We start from the raw sequence: 19,991 nt of genomic DNA, 5'->3' as shown, positions 1-19,991 counted from the left end.
GGCCTCCCATTGACGTAGGCTGCTACAGCTCAGGAGCTCCTGAGGCTGAATGTCCCACCTGCCAGCAACAGAAACCAACAGTGAGCTCCCAGCAGCAGCAGAGCCTTTGAGCTTCATCCATATTTACAGCCTTTCCCCATGGCTTGCATTACCTGCTGAGCTCTGCCTCCTGTCAGATCAGTGATGGCATCAGATTCTCTTAGGAGCACAAACCCTATTGTGAGCTCCCAGAGCTCCCAGCAACAGCAGAGCCTACACTGCGCCCTTCCACCCTGGAAAAGGCAGCCATTCATCATGACCAGAATTGACACATACCCAGGGGACTAGTCAGTTCTCTAGAGAAACAGAACCAACAGGACAAGTATATACGGTTCATCCTTGAACAGCAAGGGGCTGAACTGCATGGGTCCGCTTTTGGGTTTTGGGGGTTTTTGTTGTTGTTGTTTTTAGAGACAGGGTCTCCCTCTATCACCCAGGCTGGAGTGCAGTGGCACCATCACAGCTCACAGCAGCCTCAAACTCCTGGACTCAAGCAATCCTCCCACCTCAGTCTGCTGAGTAGCTGGGACTACAGGTGCATGCAACCACACCCAGCTAATTATTGTTATTATTATTATTATTTTGTAGAAATGAGATCTTGTCCAGGCTGGTCTCAAAATCCTGGCCTCAAGCAATCCTCTCACTTCGGACTCCCAAAGCATTAGAATTCCAGGGTGAGCCACCACACCCAGCCCAAGGGTTCACTCCTATGAAGATTTTCTCCTGCCTCTGCCCTCTCTGAGACAGCAAGACCGATCCCACCTCTTCCTCCTCCTCCTCAGCCTACCCAACATGAAGATGAAAATGAAGATCCTGACGACCACTTCCACTTAACGAATAGTAAATATATTTTCTCTTTCTTATGATTTTTCTTAATAACATTTTCTTTGCTCTAGCTTACTTTATTGCAAGAATACAGTATATAATACATATACAAAGTATGTGATAATTGTGTTATCAGGAAGGCTGCCCATCAACAGTATGTTGTTTATTGGTAATTAAGTTTTGGGGGGAGTCAAAAGTTACAAGTGGATTTTCTACCACACGGAGGGGTGGGGTCGGTGTACCAAACCCCCATGTTATTCAAGGGCCAACTGTATAGACAGAGAGATTTAGTATATGGAATTGGCTCATGTGCTCAGGAGGCTGACAGCCTGGAGTCCCAGGAGAGCTGCCGGTGCAGATGGAGTCTGAAGGCAGCCTTCTGGAGCAGGGGTGAGAGCGGCAGGCAGGTGAGCAAGCTTTTCCCCATGGCTTGTATTACCTGCTGAGCTCCGCCTCCTGTCAGATCAGCGATGGCATCAGATTCTCTTAGGAGCACAAACCCTACTGTGAACTGCACATGGGAGGGATCTAGGTTGAGCGCTGCTTATGAGAATCTAATGCCTGATGATCTGTCACTGTCTCCCATCACCCCCAGATGGGACTGTCTAGCTGCAGGAAAACAAGCTCAGGGCTCCCACTGATTCTACATTATGGTGAGTTGTACAATTAGTTCATTGTATATTACAATGTAATAATAACAAAAATAAAGTGCACAATAAATGTAATGAGATTGAATCATCCCAAAACCAACCCCCAACCCTGGTCCATGGAAAAATTGTCTTCCACGAAACCGGTCCCTGGTGCCAAAAAGTCTAGGGACCGCTGTTCTGGAGGATTCCCCTTGCTCAGGCTCGCCCTACTCAAGCCTTCACCTATAGGATGCCACTCACCACATTGCGGAAGGCAATCCGCTGTACCCAAGGCCCCCGGCTGGAATGTTAACCTCTTCCAAGCTGACACATAAAATTCCCCATCACATCCAGGAAGTGGTTTGCTTTTCCTGGCCAGAAAGTCACAGAGAGCTCCCACCTCACCCCCAACCCCGTCCCCCCACCCACCTCACCCCATCTGAAGATTTACAGTGCTTGATCCACCAATATGGACTCCCACATAAAATCACAGCAAAAGAGGTGTGACCACGTGCACATAACCGCAGGACACACCATCAGTTACAGACCCTGCCATCCAAATGCTGTGGACTGATAGGAAGCAGAATGGTTTGTTTTAGGCAAAGCTGAGATGCCAGTCTGAAGATGAGCCCATGTCCTCCAAGGTGCAAATTCCCTAAATGAATGGCCATGATATGGTGTTCTGCCCCTGGTGGATCAAATAGAAATGTTAACCTGTATACCTATATAGGTCCAGGAACCAAGGGGCAGAAGCAGGAATGGCCCTGCTTGTAATAATCCCTCCTACAACCTATTTGAAGAGTTTGTTATTCTTATTCCTGCAACTCAAAGCCCTGTGATCAGGGAGGTCCTGGTTCTCAAAGGGGAAATTCTTCTGCCAGGGAACACAGAAATAGTCTCATTAAACTTTATTTTTACAGCTTCATTGCATCATAAAGTTCACCCATTTTAAGTATGCAAGTCAATGATTTTCGATAAATTTGCTGTGTTTTACAACCATCCTTGTAATCCAGATTTAGAACCTTTCCATCACCTCAAGAAGATCCCTCAGCCCCATTTACAGTTAATCTTCATTCAACCCCCAGCCGGAGGCAAATGCCTATGTACTTTCCGTCTGTCTCTATTTGCTCTTTCTGGACATTTCATACACATTGCATCATACAGTGTGTGGTCTTCGGAGGTTCCTCCATGTTGTAGCCTGCATCAGCCCTTCCTCCCTTTCCCTTGATGAAGAGTATTCCATTGGATGGATAGACCACATTTCGTTTGTCAGTTCACCAGTGGACGGACATTTGAGTTATTTCTACCTTTTCTTTTTTTTTTTTTTTTTTTTTTTTGGCTATTAGAAATTAAGCTACCATGAACATTTACATGCAAGTTTTGTGTGAACTTATGTTTTCATTTCTCTTGAGTAGCTATTTTGGAGAGGAACAGTTGGGTCGTTTAGCAAATTTATGTTTAACTTTTTTTTGCATAGATTCAGGGGGTATTGAGTGCAGTTTTGGTCCATGGATATATTACGCAGTGGTGAAGACTGGGCTTTTCATGTACACGTAGCCCAAATATTGAATATTGTACCCAATAGGTAAATGTTTAACTTTTAAAGAAAAAGCCAAACCACTTTCCCAAGTAGCTGTACTGTTTTACATTTCCTCCAGCCATGTATGAGAAAGCCCATTTCCACACACTCTAACTAGCATTTATTATTGTCTGCCTATTTAATTATAGCCATTCTAGTGTGTATGAAGTGGTATCTCATTGTGACTCACATTTGCATTTCCCTCATGACTAATGGTGTTGAGCATCTCTTCAAGCACTTATTAGTCATTTGTTTATCTTTTTGGTGAAATGTCTATTAAAATCCTTTCCCCATTTTTTAATTGGATGTTTGTCTTCTTGTTGAGTTATCTGTATGTTCTGGACACAAGTCCTTTATCAAATATATGATTTACAAATATTTTTCAGTCTATGGCTTGTCTTTTCATTTTCCTAATGATGTCTTTTGAATTGCAAACATTTTATTATTTTGGTGAAGACCGATTCATCAATTTTTTACTTTATACATTACGCTTTTAATGTTGAATCTGAGAAAGCTTTGTTAACCCAAGGTTATAATGATTTTCTGCTGTGTGTTCCTCTAGAAGTTTTATAGGCCTGGTGTGGTTGCTCACGCCTGTAATCCCAGCACTTTGGTAAGCCGATGAAGGGGGATTACTTGAGCCCAGGAGTTCGAGACCAGCCTGGGCAGCATAGTGAGATCCTGTCTCTACAAAAAATTTAAAAATGGCTGGGCACAGTGGCTCATGCCTGTAATCCCAACACTTTGGGAAGCCGAGGCGGACAGATCACTTGAGGTCAGGAGTTCGAGACTAGCCTGACCAACATGGAGAAACCCCATCTCTGCTAAAAATACAAAATTAGCCGGATGTGGTGGCGCATGCCTGTAATCCCAGCTACCCGGGAGGCTGAGGCAGGAGAATCACTTGAACTGGGGAAGCGGAGGTTGCAGTGAGCCGAGATCGTGCCATTGCACTCCAGCCTGGGCAACAAGAACGAAACTCCATCTAAAAAAAAAAATTAAAAAATTAGCTGGGCATAGTGGCACATACCTGTGGTCCCAGCTACTCAGGAGGCTGAGGTGGGAGGATCACTTCAGTCCAGGATGTTGAGGCTGCAGTGAGCCGTGTTCACGCCACTGTGCTCCAGCTTGGGTGACAGAGTGACACCCTGTCTCAAAAACATTAAAATTAAAAGGAAAGTTTTATAGTGTAAGCACTTATATTTAGGCCTACAGTCGTTTTGGGCGATTTCTTTTGTGAATGGTATGAAGTTTGCCTTTCTGCATGTGGATAGTCAGCTGTCCCAGCACCATTTGTTAAAAACCTAGCCTTTCCCATTGAAAGACATTGACACCTTTATCAAAACTCAATTGACCGTAAATGTAACAGCTTCTCACTGGACTCTCAGCTTTGTTTCATTTATCTACGCAGCATGCCCACTCTTACACCAGGTAACGCTGCCTCCGTTACCAAAGCTGTAAAATGCATTTTGGAAGTGGGAAATGAAAGCCCTCTTGTTTTGTTTTGTTTTTTTAAAATTGTTTTTGCTATTATGGGTCTTTTCATTTCCATATGAATTTTAAAATCAGCTTGTCAATTTCTGTGAAAAAGCCTTCTGGGATTTTGATAGGGATTGTGTTGACTCTACAAATCAATTTGGGGAGAATTGCCATCTTAACAATATTGATTCTTCGAATCCATGAATATGAAACGTCTCCATTTATTTAGATATTCTTTCATTTCCCTTGGCAATGTTTTATAGTTTTCGGTGTACAAATCTTGCACTTCTTTTATTAAATTTATTCCTAAGACTTTTATTCTTTGTGATGCTGTTGAATGGAGTCACTTTCTCAATTTCATTTCCAGATTAGCAATTGTTCATTGCAAATATAAAGAAATGCAGTTGATTTTTGTATATTGATCTTGTGTCCTTGCTGAGTTTCTTTATTTATTGTCATAGTATTTTTGTGAATTCCTTAGGATTTTCTCCATACAAGATCATGTCATCTAAATAAAGACAGTTTCCTTTCCAATCTGGATGTCTTTATTTATTACATCTGACTGCACTGTCTAAAACCTCCAGTGCAACATTAAATAGAAGGCGCAAGAGTGAAAATCTTTGCCTTGCAACTCCTGTTAAGGAGAAAGCATTTAGTCTGTCACCATTAAGTCTGACGTTAGGTATAGGATTTTTATAGCCTCTCTTTATCAGGTTAATAAAGTTCCCACCTATTCCAGGTTTGCTGGGAGGGTTTTTTTTTCTTTTTTAATTGTGAATACTCGCTGAATTTTGTCAAATGAGTTTTTCTCTGTCTATTGAGATGGTCTTGTGGGTTTTGCTCCTTATTGTATTAACACAGTGCATTACATGAATTGATTTTTGGATGTTAATCCAGCCTTTTATTTTTCAGACAAATTCCATTTGGTCATGATATGTAATCCTGTTTCTATAGTGGTGAATTCACTTTGATATTTCATTGAGGGTTTTTTTCCTCTATATTCATGAGGGGATTGGTCTGTAATATTATTTTTTTGTGATGTCTTTGTCTAGCTTTGGGACCAGGGTAATACCAGCCTCAAAGAAGGACAAAAGTATCCCTTTGTCCTCTGTCTTTGGGAAGAGTTTGTGGAATAGTGACATTAATTCTTCTTTTTTTTAACTTCTTTTTTAATTTTTTGAGACAGAGTCTCGCTCTTTTGCCCAGGCTGGAGTGCAGTGGCGCCATCTCGGCTCACTGCAAGCTCCTCCTCCCGGGTTCAAGGAATCCTCCTGCCTCATCCTCCTGAGTAGCTGGGATTACAGGCATGCACCACCATGCCCAGCTAACTTTTGTATTTTTAGTACAGACGGGGTTTCACCATGTTGGTGAGGCTGGTCTCAAACTCCTGACCTCGTGATCTGCCCACCTTGGCCTCCCAAAGTGCTGGGATTACAGGCGTGAGCCACCACGCCTGACCTGACATTATTTCTCCTTTAAACATTTGGTAGAATTCATTAGTGAGGCTCCCTAGGCTCAGGCTTTCCTTTGTGGACAGACTTTTAAAAGTATCAATTTTTTGGCTTGTTCTAAGTATATTCAGATTTTCTACTTCTTCTAGAGTGAATTTTGGGGATTTGTGTTTTGCTAGAAGTTTATCCATTTGCTCAATTGCCTAATTTGTTGGGGTAAAGTTGTCCACAGTATTCCGTTATAATTTTTTATGAATTCTATGGGGTCAGAGGTTATGTCTCTCTTTCATTACTGATTTTGGTTATCTGAGCAGTCTCCTGCTTTTCTTGATCATGTTAGCTAAAGGTTTTTTTTTTAATTTTGTTGATCTTTTCCAAAAAACATACTTTCGGTTTCTTTGGTTTTCTCTGTGGTCTATCCGTTTTCTACAAACTTGCTTTTCATTCTCATCTTTATTTCCTTCATTCTGCTTGCCTTGGATTTAGTGTGTTCTTTCTTACATAAATTGGTAAGGTGAAAGGTTAGACTGCTGATTTGAGATCCTCCTTCTTTCCTAACATAGACTGTGTATTCTCTTTTAAGCACTCCATTAGCCGAATCAAGAAATTTTGATATGTCGTGTTTTTGTTCTCATTCAGTTCAAAATACTTCGGATTCCCTAAATTTCTTTCTGTTGTTGTTTTCTCATTTAATTCCGTTGTGATTGAAGCACATACTTTTTATGATTTCATCTTTTTTAATTTGCCGAGACATGTTTTGTGACCTAGACTTTGGTCCACCCTGGAGAATGTATCATGTACCCTTGGAAAGAGTGGCTGTTCTGCTGCTGCTGAGTGGAGTGTTCTATAGAGATCTGTTTGGGGAAGTTGATTGATAGGGTGGTTCAAGGCTTCTATAACCTTACTAATTTTCTGTATACCTGCCCTATTAACAAAATACCTTAGACAGAGTAATTTATAAACAATAGAAATTTGTTTCTCACAGTTTTGGAGGCTGGGAAGTCCAAGATTACGGAGCCACAGATTTGGTGTCTGTCAAGGGCCTGTTCCGTAGGTGGCATCCTCTCCGGTGGGCTGGGAGATCCTCGCATGGCCAAAGGGGCAGCCTCTTTTTCATAAGGTCACTAATCCCATTCCTAACAGCTCCACTCCCATGATTTAATCACCACCTACAGGATCCACCTCTTAATATCACATTGGCAATTAAGTTTGTGGTTTTTTTTTTTTTTTTGGTTTTTTTGAGATGGAGTCTCGCTCTGTCGCCCAGGCTGGAGTGCAGCGGCGAAATCTCGGCTCACTGCAAGCTCCACCTCCCGGGTTCGCGCCATTCTCCTGCCTCAGCCTCCCGAGTAGCTGGGGCTATAGGCGCCCACCACCGCACCCGGCTAATTTTTTGTATTTTTAGTAGAGACGGGGTTTCACCGTGTTAGCCAGGATGGTCTCGATCTCCTGACCTTGTGATCCACCCACCTCGGCCTCCCAAAGTGCTGGGATTACAGGCGTGAGCCAATGCACCCGGCTAGGCAAGTAAGTTTTAACATGAATTTTGGGGGGATGCATTCAGACCATAGCAAAGGAGTATTGAAATCTTCTACAAGTGGAAAGTTATCTATTTCTCCTTGTATTTATATCAGTTTTTGTTTCATGTATTTTGAAACTCTTATTAGGCACATAAAGGTTTAGGATTTTTGTGTCCTCTTGACTGACTCTTTCATCATTACAAAACGTCTCCTCCTTTTTTTTTTTTTTTTTTTTGGTAACTTCTTTTTGTCTTAAAGGTCTATTTTCCTGATATTAATATAGCCACTCATGGATCATGAGGTCAGGAGTTCAAGACCAGCCTGATCAACATGGTGAAACCCTGTCTCTACTGAAAATACAAAAATTAGCCGGGTGTGGTGGCACATGTGTAATCCCAGCTCCTCAGGAGGCTGAGGCAGGAGAATCGCTTGAACCCAGGAGGCAGAGGTTGCAGTGAGCCGAGATCACACCACTGCACTCCAGCCTGGGCGATAGAGCGAGACTCCACCTCAAAAAAATACATATACATTTATATATAGATACATATATATAGCCACCCCAGTTCTCTTATAGTTACTGTTTTCTTGGTATGTTTTTTCTATTCTTTTACTTTCAACCTATTTTCTGAATCTAATAAAGTGTCTTTTTTTTGTAAATAGTATATAGTTGGATTCTGGTTTTTTGTACAATCTGACAATCTCTATCTTTTGATTTGAGTGCTTATATTTGATGTAATTATTGATATGGTTTAATTTACATCTGACATTTTGCTATTTGTACAATGTGACAATCTGTCTTTGGATCTGAGTGTTTATATTTGGTGTAATTATTGATATGGTTTAATTTACATCTGACATTTTGCTATTTGTTTTCTATATTTCTGATGTCTTTTGCTTCTCTCTTCCTCTTAGTGCATTCTTTTGTGTTAAATAGATATTTCACAGTGTACCATTTTAATGCCTTATTTTCACTATATTTTAAATTTTATTTTCTTAAAAGTTATTCTGAACATTACAATATGCACTTTAATTTAAAATAATCTGTATGGGATTAAAACTAACTTTATTCCAATAAGATATAGAAATTTTGCTGCAATATATCTTCCTGCTTTTCTCATTTCTTTGTGCTAATACTGTCATATAAAATGCATCTTGATATATTACAAGCCTAACAATACAGTTTTATAATTATTGCTTTATTCAGTTATGTTTTACATCAATTCAGAGAATAAACAAGTAAAAAAACATATTTATGCTAACATTTACATTTACCTTCACAAGTGCTCTTTATTTCTTCATGGAGATTCAAGTTATCGTATGATGTGATTTTCTTTAGCCTGAAGGACTTCCTTTAGCATTTTTTGTAAGGCAGGTCTGCTAGCAAAGAATCCTTCCCGTCTGTTTATCTTGGGATGTCCTTATTTTGCCTTCAGGTTTGAAAGATAATTTTGATGGATATAAATTCTTGATTGATTGGTTTCTTCTTTCAACACTTTGAATATCCTACTGCCTTCCAGCTTCCATTGTTTCTGAAGATAAATTAGCTGTAATCTGATTGTGGTTCTCTTATACATGATGAGTCATTTTACTGTTGTTCCCTTGAAGACTTTGTCTTTGATGACATATGTTATAGTCACAGTCTTTGCCTATGGTGTGTCTAGGTGTGGATTTCTTTGAGTTTATTCTATGCTATGATCTGAAGGTTTGTGTCACAAAATTTATATGCTGAAATTCATATGCTGAAATCCTAACCCCAATGGTAGTAGGAGGTGGGCCTTTTGTAGATTAGGCTATGAGGGCAGAGCCTTTGTGAATGGGATCAGTGTCCTTATAAAATAGGCCCGAGAGAGCTTCTTCACCCCTTCTGCCACGTGAGGACACAGTGAGAAGGCACCATCTGTGAACCAGAAAGCCAGCCCTCACAAGACACTGAAACTGCTGGCACCTTGATCTTAGACTTCCCAGTCTCTGGAACTGTAAGAAATAAATTTCTGTTGTATCTAAGCCACCTAGTTGATGGAATTTTGTTAAAGCAGTCCAAACAGACTAAGACATTCCACTTGGAGTTTGTTAAGCTTATTGTATTTACATACTAATATTTTTAAGCAAATTTGGGACATTTTCAGCTATTCTTTAAAAAAAAAAGGTTTTACCCCTTTCACTTGATGGTGTCCCACAAGTCTCTGAGAAGTGCTGTTCATTTTATTCTGTTCTTTTTTCTTTCTGTTCTTTAGACTAAATGGTTTCTATTGCTTTGTCTTCAAGTTTGCTGAGTCCTTCTTCCTCTAGCTCAAACCTGCTGTTGAGCACCTCTAGTAAATTTTCATTTCAGGTATTATACTTTTCAATTCCAAAGTTTCTATATAGTTCTCATTAATACTTTGTATCTTTTTGTTGACTTTCTCTGTTGGTTAGACATTGTTGTCTCATACTTTGCATTATTTCTTTGTTTTCTGTTTTTTGTTTTTTTTTTTGAAATGGGGTTTTGCTATGTTGTCCAGCCTTGTCTCAAACTCCTGGCCTTAGGTGATCCTCCCACCTCAGCCTCCTGAGGAGCTAGGATTACAGGCATGTACCACCACACCCAGCTGCTTTAATTATTTAAACATAGATTCCTTTAGACCTTTGAACATGTTTATAGTAAATTATTTTAAGTCATTGTCTACCAAGTCCAATATCTGAGCTTGCTCAGAGATAGCTTGTATGCACTGCTTCTTTTCTGTGTATGAGCACATTTTTCTATTTATTTGTATGTTTCACCATGTTTTTGGAAACTGGAAGCTTTGGATAAATATTATAACAAATCTGAGTTCTGATTTGTCTCCCCTAGAGGCTATTGCTGCATTTATTTGTGTGTTTAGTGACTTGCCTGGATAAATTATTTAGAGCCGGTCTCCCCTCCAGTGTGCAAACATGGAAATCTTATTTGTTCGTTTGCTTAATTCCTGCCTTCATTTTAAACCTTTTCTATAGATTAAGCATAATCTGGATAAGCATCCTTAATAGGCAGCCAATGATTGGTCAGAGGTTTTGCTTAAACACCTTCAGCCAGTAAGATTTCTGCCCTTTGGTGTGGTGAGGCACACACTCAGAGGGCAGGCAGTTTACAAGTGTGCCCACCTTCACTTGCTGTTTGTGCAGGGCCTCGTGGTCAGCCAGGAACAAACAGATAACTGGGCCCTCTCCACTCTCTCCTGCACATTCCTACACCTTGGGCAAGTGCACAGCATTCCAGATTCTTAGAAATGTGTCAGGTTTATCAAAGCCCCTATGGTTGTCTTATTTCCCAGCTCTTTCTTGTAAATTTTTGGCTGGTTGCTGTTTTCCCAACTCAGTATCACAGACTTAGGTAGCTGCGACATTGGCCTTCTTTGATTGTCTGCTATAGAGATGGCCTCTGTTTTGACAGTGTTTCTGGACATTGTGCTTTTCTATGGAGCTCCAAATTAGATCAGCCCCCTCTAGCAGCAGCAAGACTTCTGGGTTTATGGTTGCCACACCACAGAGTTCAGAGAGAGGTGGGTGGGAGCAGCCCTGTGTTGAAATGGCACAGACCCAGCCACTGTCAACAAAGGCTCAGCTGTTTTTATTAAATAAATGTCTTTCCATTTGTTATTTGTCTTTGGTTAATGTCCAGAGTTCCGAAATGGTTGTTTTTGGCAATTTTGTCCAATTTTATCATTGTTCTTATAGGGACAGGATTTGCTGTGGTCCTCCTTCCACCTTTCTCCCCATTTAACTTTAAGCTCCACTACTGCCAGTCACTTCAGACTCCTCCTATCAAGAGACCGGTAGGCAAGGAAAGGGGTCACCATTCTGGCAGGAGAAATCAACCCTGATCATCAGAAAGAGATAGGGTTTCTATTACATTATGGAGCCAGGAAGGAACACATTTGGCACCCAGGTTATTTTCTGGGCATTTCTTGGCACAGTTTGGCCCAATTTGATCATAAGTGGGCAAGTGCCACAGTCATGACCAGAGCCAGTGCATGGTGACCAAGGTTTCAGACCCCTCAGAAATGAGGGTCTGAGTCACTCAACCCTATGAGCCGCCTAGATCATTACAGGTACTACATTGGGATGAGAACAACCTGGAATGGGTGGTGGAGGTGGGAGACGATGAGCGTCAGTCACGGCCTAAAGATCAGCTGCTGTGGTCGGGGCAGTGGGTTCATCCCAGCAATGCTCCTCTCGCGACTTGTCCCCAGGAAGAGAGGCCCATAGAATCCAGGAGGAGTCGCTCTCAGGGATTATCATATGAAATAAGGGGAGTCAAGTGGCATGAGGTGTGGACTGTAACCTGTGCTATTTGGGACTGAAGCATTAATTTCCCCAGCTGCTGGAATGGTTGGTGGCTGACAGCACTCAGCTGGGTCCACCTCTCCCTGGTGCCGTGCCTTTGGCTGAAGAAAGCCTCACTGCCCACGGTCAAAGGCCCTCTCCTGTGGCAATCCATATCCAACGATAGGTCAATATGGAGATACAAAGACTCCTCCCCAACCCCCACCCCAATGTGGGACAACTCTGAGAGGATGTCTAAAGCTCCATGAGGATTGTCTGAGACTTTGTCGCAACTGCAGAGCAATTAAACTCATCCCACCGCCCTTCTTGATTCCTTGACCCCCACCCTCCTCGGGAGGTGTTGATCAGGAGAACATTTCTCAAAAAATCTCTTGTACGTAAATTTCCACTCAGTGTATACTTCCAGGGGAACCCCACCTGCAACAATTGGTATCTCACTCTCTTGTTTCAATCATGCATAATTAAGCCCAGGCAACACAGCGATAACTCATCTCTACAAAAAACGTAAAAATTAGTCAGGCGTGGTGGCACACACTTGTTGTGCCAGCTACTTGGAGGTTGAGGCAAGAGGATCCCTTGAGGCCAGGAGTTTGAGACCAGCCCAGGCAACATAGTTAGACCTCTGCCTCTACAAAAAAAAAAAAGAAAGAAATTTTAAACATTAGCCAGGTATGGTGGCACACACCTGTAGTCCTAGCTACTCAGGAGGCTGAGACAAGATCACTTGAGCCCAGAAGTTTGAGGCTGCAGTAAGTTATGATCGTGCCACTGCGCTCTAGCCTGGACAACAGAATGAAGCCCTTTCTCAAAAAAAAAATAATAATAATAATTAAGCCCAACAATTAACATGAATGAATCCTCCTCCTCTATTTTTCTGGCAGCAGACAGGGAGAAAAGGGTGGCACACACAAAAAAGTCTAATTGACAGATGCTAAAATTGAGGGCAACTGTTTTATGAATAGGTAATTAAATCTTTTTGTATGCCAATGTCTCATCATTGTATACCAATGATGAAAAATGTTGCTTGCAGAAGAACTGCCACCTCTGGGATTTTTATAATAACTTCTGACAATTATATAGAATTTACAAGGCCTAAGCTGGAAACAACTTCAAATGATGGACTGAGTCTGATGTGTCCGCAGTACCCACATTGGGCACTGCTCCTAGAAGAGGCTGGGACACATTTCCTAAGTGAACAAAGGTGAAAACCCTTTCGCATGTGTCTTGTCGCACTGGTCTCTTCCAACACCCACTGCAATGGTGGGTTTGAGTCACATAGTAGTTGAGAGCCATGGCTTGGAAACTGTACAAGCCAGGACCCCATTAGCAGAGCCGAGCCACTCAGACAGAGAGGGAGAGAAAGGGATCCATTGCAGGGAGTTGACCTCACACAACTGTGGGGCCTGGCTAGGCAGTCTCTGTAAGTCTGTTGTCTTTGCATCCGAGGCTGGAGCTCAGAGAACAGAAGGCAGTGGGGAAGGCAAGAGAAATGTAAAGTGGGCAGATCGAGAGCGAGCCGGGGTCCATAGCAGAGCCGGCCCCACAAGGACAAGCACACCCGGCTCAATTCTTTTTGCCTCTAAAATTGGTATGAGTAGCCCACAGGATCCCAGGGCTTTCATCGCAGAGCGAAACACACATGCCTGGCCCAGGAGCCAGGGAAGCAGAAGGAGGATCCGGGGGTGTGGTGCAGCCATGGGCCCAGCCAGTCTCATGTCAATGAGGTGATCGGAATATCAGCAACCTCATAGGTGAGTTACACAACGGCTGTTCCTTCACCCTGCCTTCTCAGTCTCCCCGGAGTCAATACTGTGGCCCACTCTCACCAAAAATACACAGGAAAGGAAGTTCTGGGTAACATAACTCAGCCTCGCTAAGCTGATACATTACCCATACACCAAAGTCCACCTCTTGTCAACTTGACACCCAGGCCCCATCTCCTCTCCAAAGTATGAATGAGACTCACAAAGTCATCCTTCTGGATTACACAACTATCTTACAGCTACACATTACACAACAGCCCTGCCTATACCTACAAATACACTAACCTTTCCCCAGAAGAGGATAGAAAGTCCTTTTTTCCCCTTTGGACAAGGTTGATTCTTCTAGCTCACTCACACTCCCTGTTTTAAATTCTGCAGCCTAGATACTGAGATACGAAGCTAACTACTGGTTCCCCATCTTATGCTAGATGATGAGATAAGAAAAAAAAACAAAAAATACACATACATATAAACATATTCAAAATAAGGAAGAAAGACCCATAGTTATTACAGTCCTCATTTCTGCCACTGGTTACATCGTCCTAACAGGCATTGATAACTAACTCCTTCCAATGGCCATTTCATATTCCCTTTGGCTTTAGCGAGTATTCCAGCTACTCATGGTTCTTTGCTTTGTAGAGTGCCCCAAGCATTGATTCATGAAGACTTTGGGCCATTGGAGGCTCTGCCTGAATTGGGCTGGTAAAGATTTTCATTGGTTTTAATCACAGGGCAGGGGAGGAATAGAAAATTGCAAGAGTCTCCTGCAATTCATGGGTGCATTGGCAATCCAATCTCTCTTTGATCGGGATTGATCAGGATCAATCACCCCAGCCAGTACAGTGACCCCCCTTCTTCACTTGTTGACTCAGCGGTATGAGGAGCTCAAAGTGACCGGATGGCAGTTTCGACATCCAGCTTTGCTATAGTTTGCATAGGGTTTGTTTGGCTCCATCAAGTCTCTTCTTGAAATTTGGCCCTGGGTGTTAGCCGTGGAGGCCTCGTGGGGGGTGTTTTGCTCAGAGGAGCAGATCCCTCATGAACAGGCTCTTAGTTTCCACGGGAACTGGTGGTTGAAAAGAGCCTGGCACCCTCCTTCTTTTTTATTTTTTATTTTATTTTTCATTCTTTCGAGAGAGTGTCTTGCTCTGTTGCCCAGGCTGGGGTGCAGTGGCGTGATCACGGCTTACCTCACTGCTGCTTCAATCTTCCCAGCTCAGGCGATCCTCCTGCCTCAGCCTACCAAGTAGCTGGAACCACAGGCACGGCTCCCATGCCTGGCTGAATTTTTTTTTTTTTTTATAAAGACGAAGTTTCACCATGTTGCCCAGGCTGGTCTTAAAGTCCTGGGGTCAAGTGAACCTCCCACCTTGACCTCCCAAAGTGCTGGGATTATAGGCGTGAGCCACCACACCTGGCTGGCACCTTCCTTCTGCCTTACTTGCTGCTATGTAATCTCTGCATATGCTGGCTCCCCCTCACCTTCCACCAGGAGTGGAAGAACCATGAGGCCCTCATCAGATGCAGGTGCCAGCACCATGCTTCTATTTTTATTTATTTATTTTTTTTTGAGGTGGAGTCTTGCTCTGTCACCCAGGCTGGAGTGCAGTGGTGCAATCTCGGCTCACTGCAACCTCCGCCTCCCGGGTTCAAGTGATTCTCCTGCCTCAGCCTCCTGAGTAGCTGGGATTACAGGCACATGCCACCACGTCCAGCTAATTTTTGTATTTTTAGTAAAGGGAGGGTTTCGCCATGTTGGCCAGGCTGATCTCGAACTCCTGACCTCAGGTGATCCACCCACCTCAGCCTCCCAGAGTGTTGGGATTATAGGCTTGAGCCACCATGCCTGGCCAGCACCATGCTTCTTGTATGGTGTGCAGAATTATGAGCCAAATAAATCTCTTGCTTTATAAATTATCCAGTCTCTCATAGTCCTCATGGGAATGCTAAATGGACTCAGACAAGCTCAAGGTAGTCATTGCTGTGTCAATGCTGAAAGGACTTGGTAGGCCCACGGGTGTACATTTTGGCAGAAGCATTGAGGGCAGGGAAGGCAAATTTCATCCAGAGTCAATATCTATTCCAGCGAGAACAAAGTGCTACCCCTTTCCATGATGAAGTGGCCCAGTGCAGTCGTCTGCCTCTAGGTGGCTGGCCGGTCGCTGGGAAGCGGACCATGGCAGGATTCAGTGCCAGTCTCTGCTGGTGGCCCATCGGGCTCTCAGCAGTGGCTGTAGATGATTGGCTTTGTGCAATGGAAGCAGACGTGGCTGAGAGTGTGCAACCTCCACTCCTTCCTGCTTTGCTCAGGAGCCTATATGACAAACCCAAGCATAGGCCAGAGAGGAGACTGTCTGCCATCCCCAAAACAGGTCACCCCATCCACCTGGTTAATAAAATCTTCCTCTGCTGAGATCACCTTTGATGACTTTCACTGAACTTTCGCATGAGACACAAATATCTTCACACTCTGTGCTGATTTGGAGAGGTCTATCCACTTACCCACTTCCTCAGACCTTCTTCTCACCAGTTTCTCAATTGTATTCCAATTCCAATTCTCGAACCGCTTAGCCAAACCATTAGCCAGAGCCCACAAATTAATACAGACCTGTATCTCTGGCCAGCTCTCTTTTCCAACAAAATGAACAACCCAGATTCTGCAAATTGGTAGGATGTCCCCTCACCACAGGCCTCCAGGGCCATTTCAGAGCGGGGCCACCCGTTGCAGCTGTCTGTGTTGGGGTAGTATCTGTGTGTCACACAGAACCATCTATAAACCAGGATGGAAATGCCTTCCTCAGTGACCTGATCATGGGGACCTCCCCTGAGGCCATCAATACAGATTGATAGAGAGAAGGTGGCACAGCTGAGAATAGGGGCTGCAGGCTTCAGAGTATCAGAGTCACTTCTTCTTCTTTTTTTTTTTTTTTTCCCTTTTTTGAGACAAAGTCTCACTCTGTCACCCAAGCTGGAGTGCAGTGGTGCTATCTCAGCTCACCGCAACCTCTGCCTCCCAGGTTCAAGTGATTCTCCTGCCGCAGCCTCCTGAGTAGCTGGGATTACAGGCGCCCACCACCACGCCCGGCTAATTCTTCTATTTTTAGTAGAGATGGGGTTTCACCATGTTGCCCAGGCTGGTCTTGTACTCCTGACCTCAGATGATCCACCTACCTTGGCCTCCCAAAGTGCTGGGATTACAGGAGTGAGCCACCACACAGGGCCTTGAGTTGCTTCTCACTCAACTTGCTTTTGCCTAAAGCATTTTATCCAGCCTGAGCCTACACATTCGTTTCCATGTGACACAGGAGCACCACTATGCACGACCAACCTTTTGGCTGTGTGGGTCTGACTGTACTTAGTCCACACTGGGTGTCTCGGGTCACCTGGTAACTTGGCTGCCCATGGTCAAGAGCTCATTCTCAGCCGGACGCACTGGCTCATGTCTGTAATCCCAGCACTTTGGGAGGCCAAGATGGGGACATCACCTGAGGTCAGGAGTTCAAGACCAGCCTGGCCAACATGGTGAAACCTCATCTGTACTAAAAATACAAAAATTAGCCAGGCGTGGTGTTGGGAACCTGTAATCCCAGCTACTTGGAAGGCTGAGGTAGGAGAATTGCTTGAACCGGGGAGTTGGTTGCAGTGAGCTGTGATCACGCTACCGCACTCCAGCCTGGGAAACAGAGCAAGACTTTGTCTTAAAAAAAAAAAAAAAAAAAAAGAGTTCAATCTCTGTGGAAGCCCAGGAGCAAGTCAAAAGTGGTTTCTCAATGACACCCGAGCAGAGAGTGGTTCTCCACAAAGGAGGGCAGCACCTCACTCCAAAATGTGAATGGTCTGTGCTGTGATTCACCTGGGAGGGGGTGCCAAAAGCTCAGAACAACCCCCCAGGGAAGTGCCTCTGACACTGCAGACACCACTGGATCTGCTGGTTCATATGGCCCAAGAGGCAGAGCCACTGGCACGGCAGCCTGGATCTGCTGTGCAGCCTTCTCTTGTTCTGGGTCTCTCTCAAAATTGGCAGATTTTCACATCACTCAGTAAATGAGTCAGAATAGCACGCCCCAGTGAAGCACAGTCATACCTCACTTAACCAAAGAGGTATGTTCTGAGAAACGCATCATTAGGCAATTGCGTTGTTGTGCAAACATCATAGAGTGTACTCACAGACACTTAAATGGTACAGCCTACTGCACACCGGAGCGAGGTGGTATGGTCTATTGCTCCTAGGCTACAGACCTGTACTGCATGTGACTGTACTGAGCACTACGGGCAATTGTAACAAAATGTAAGTATCTGTGTATCTAAACATAGAAAAGGTACAGTAAAAATACAGTATAAAAAAATAAAAACTGGCCAGGCGGGGTGGCTCATGCCTGTAATCCCAGCACTTTGGGAGGCCGAGGCGGGTGGATCACCTGACGTCAGGAGTTTGAGACCAGCCTGGCCAACTTGGCGAAACCCCACCTCTATTAAAAATACAAAAATTAGCCAGGCCCGGTGGTACATGCCTGTAATCCCAGCTACTTGGGAGGCTGAGACAGGAGAATCGCTTGAACCTGGGAGGCGGAGGTTGCAGTGAGCCAAGATCACGCCACTGCATTCCAGCCTGGGCAACAACAGAGCGAGATCCTGTCTCTAATTAAGTAAATAAATAAATAAATAAAATAAAATAAAACCTGGTCCACCTGTCTAGAGCACTTACCATAAGTGGAGCTTGCAGCACTGGAAGTTGCTCTGGGTGAGTGAATGGGAAGGCCTAGGACATTCCTGCACACTACTGTAGACTTTATACACGCTGAGCACTTAGGCCACACTAAATTTATTTTAAAATGCTTTTTTCCTTCAATAATAAATCAGCCTTAGCTTACTGTAACTCTAACTTTGTAAACGTTTTAGTCACTTTCAACTTCTTGACTCTTTAGTACTAACACTTAGCTTGAAACACAAACATTGTACAGCTGTACAAAAATATTTCTTTCTTTATACCCTTATTCTATAAGCTTTTTTCTATTAAATTTTTTTCTTACTTTTTAAACTTTTTTCATAAAACCTAAAACCCAAACACACACATAAGCCTAGGGCTACCCAGGGTCGGGATCATCAGTATCACTGCCTTCCACCTCCGCAGCTTTTCGCCCTGGAAGATCTTCAGGGGCGGAAAGCATGGAGCTGCCATCTCCTGTGATAACCATGCCTTCTTCTGGATGCCTCCCGAAGGACCTGCCTGAGGATGTTTCACTGTTCACTTTGGTTTTTTTTGTTTGTTTTTTGTTTTGTTGTTGTTTTGTGTTTTTTTTTGAGATGGAATCTCGCTGTGTCGCCCAGACTTGAGTGCAATGGTGTGATCTCGGCACACTGCAACCTCCACCTCCTGGGTTCAAGCGATCCTCCTGCCTCAGCCTCCCAAGTAGCTGGGACTACAGGTGCATGCCACCATGCCCAGCTAATTTTTTGTATTTTTAGTAGAGACGGGGTTTCACCGTGTTAGCCAGGCTGGTCTCGATCTCCTGACCTCATGATCTGCCCGCCTTGGCCTCCCAAAGTGTTGGGATTACAGGATTGAGCCACTGTGCCTGGCCCCACTTTGTTTTTTAATAAGTAAAAGTAGTACAGTCTAAACAGTTAAAAGTATAATAGAGCCGGGTGTGGTGCCTCATGCCTGTAATCCCAACACTTTGGGAGGCCAAGTTGAGAGGATCATGAGGTCAGGAGTTCGTGACCAGCTTGGCCAACATGATGAAACCCCGTCTTTACTAAAAACACAAAAAATTAGCCAGGCACAGTGGCGGTCACCTGTAATCCCAGCTACTCGAGAGGCTGAAGCAGGAGAATCGCTTGAACCTGGGAGGTGGAGGTTGCAGTGAGCCAAAATCGCGCCACTGTACTCCAACCTGGGTGACAGAGCAAGACTCAGTCTCGGGAAAAATAAATAAATAAAAATTGAAGTATAATAGAGTAAATGCATAAACCCATAACATAGTTATTTATTCTCATTATCAAGTATTTTGTACCATCCATAACTGCATGTGGTAGACTGATAGAACTGACGGTGCAGTAGGTTTGTTTACACCAACATCACACAAACATGCGAGTAATGCATTAGAGCACGACCTCATTACAACAGCTATGATGTCACTAGGCAAGAGAACGTTTCAGCTCCATTCTAATCTTATGGGACCACCTTCATATGCACAGTCTGTGGCTGACGGAGACATCATCATGCGATGCATGGCTATGTATATGCCGCCTCCAAAATCCAGAGAGCTGCACTGGAAGCTGTGTCTCTTTCATGCCGATAGGAGATACCAGATGAAGCAACGTTCCTTTCACCTTGGAAAGAATCTTTCAACATGCTCCAAAACTACTGGACTCCTAGAATTTTCCCTAAGCTGGAAAGTCCT

The 19,991-nt window shown here is 43.7% G+C and overlaps 1 long non-coding RNA gene across 2 annotated transcripts in view; it reads left to right on the top strand.

The window, feature by feature from the left end:
- Positions 1–256: 256 nt before the first annotated feature.
- The window catches only part of LOC107968252 (uncharacterized), a 34,713-nt gene continuing 14,978 nt past the window's right edge, over positions 257–19,991 (top strand). For both annotated transcript variants that reach the window (XR_001709323.4, XR_008539098.2), the window contains exons 1-2: positions 257–361; positions 628–879. This is a non-coding gene — a long non-coding RNA (uncharacterized LOC107968252). The remainder of the gene's footprint in view (positions 362–627; positions 880–19,991) is intronic.

This window comes from Pan troglodytes, chromosome 15 (assembly GCF_028858775.2).
Source record: "Pan troglodytes isolate AG18354 chromosome 15, NHGRI_mPanTro3-v2.0_pri, whole genome shotgun sequence".
Classification (NCBI taxonomy): Eukaryota; Metazoa; Chordata; class Mammalia; order Primates; family Hominidae; genus Pan; species Pan troglodytes.
This window is presented reverse-complemented; position numbering and strand designations above follow the sequence as displayed.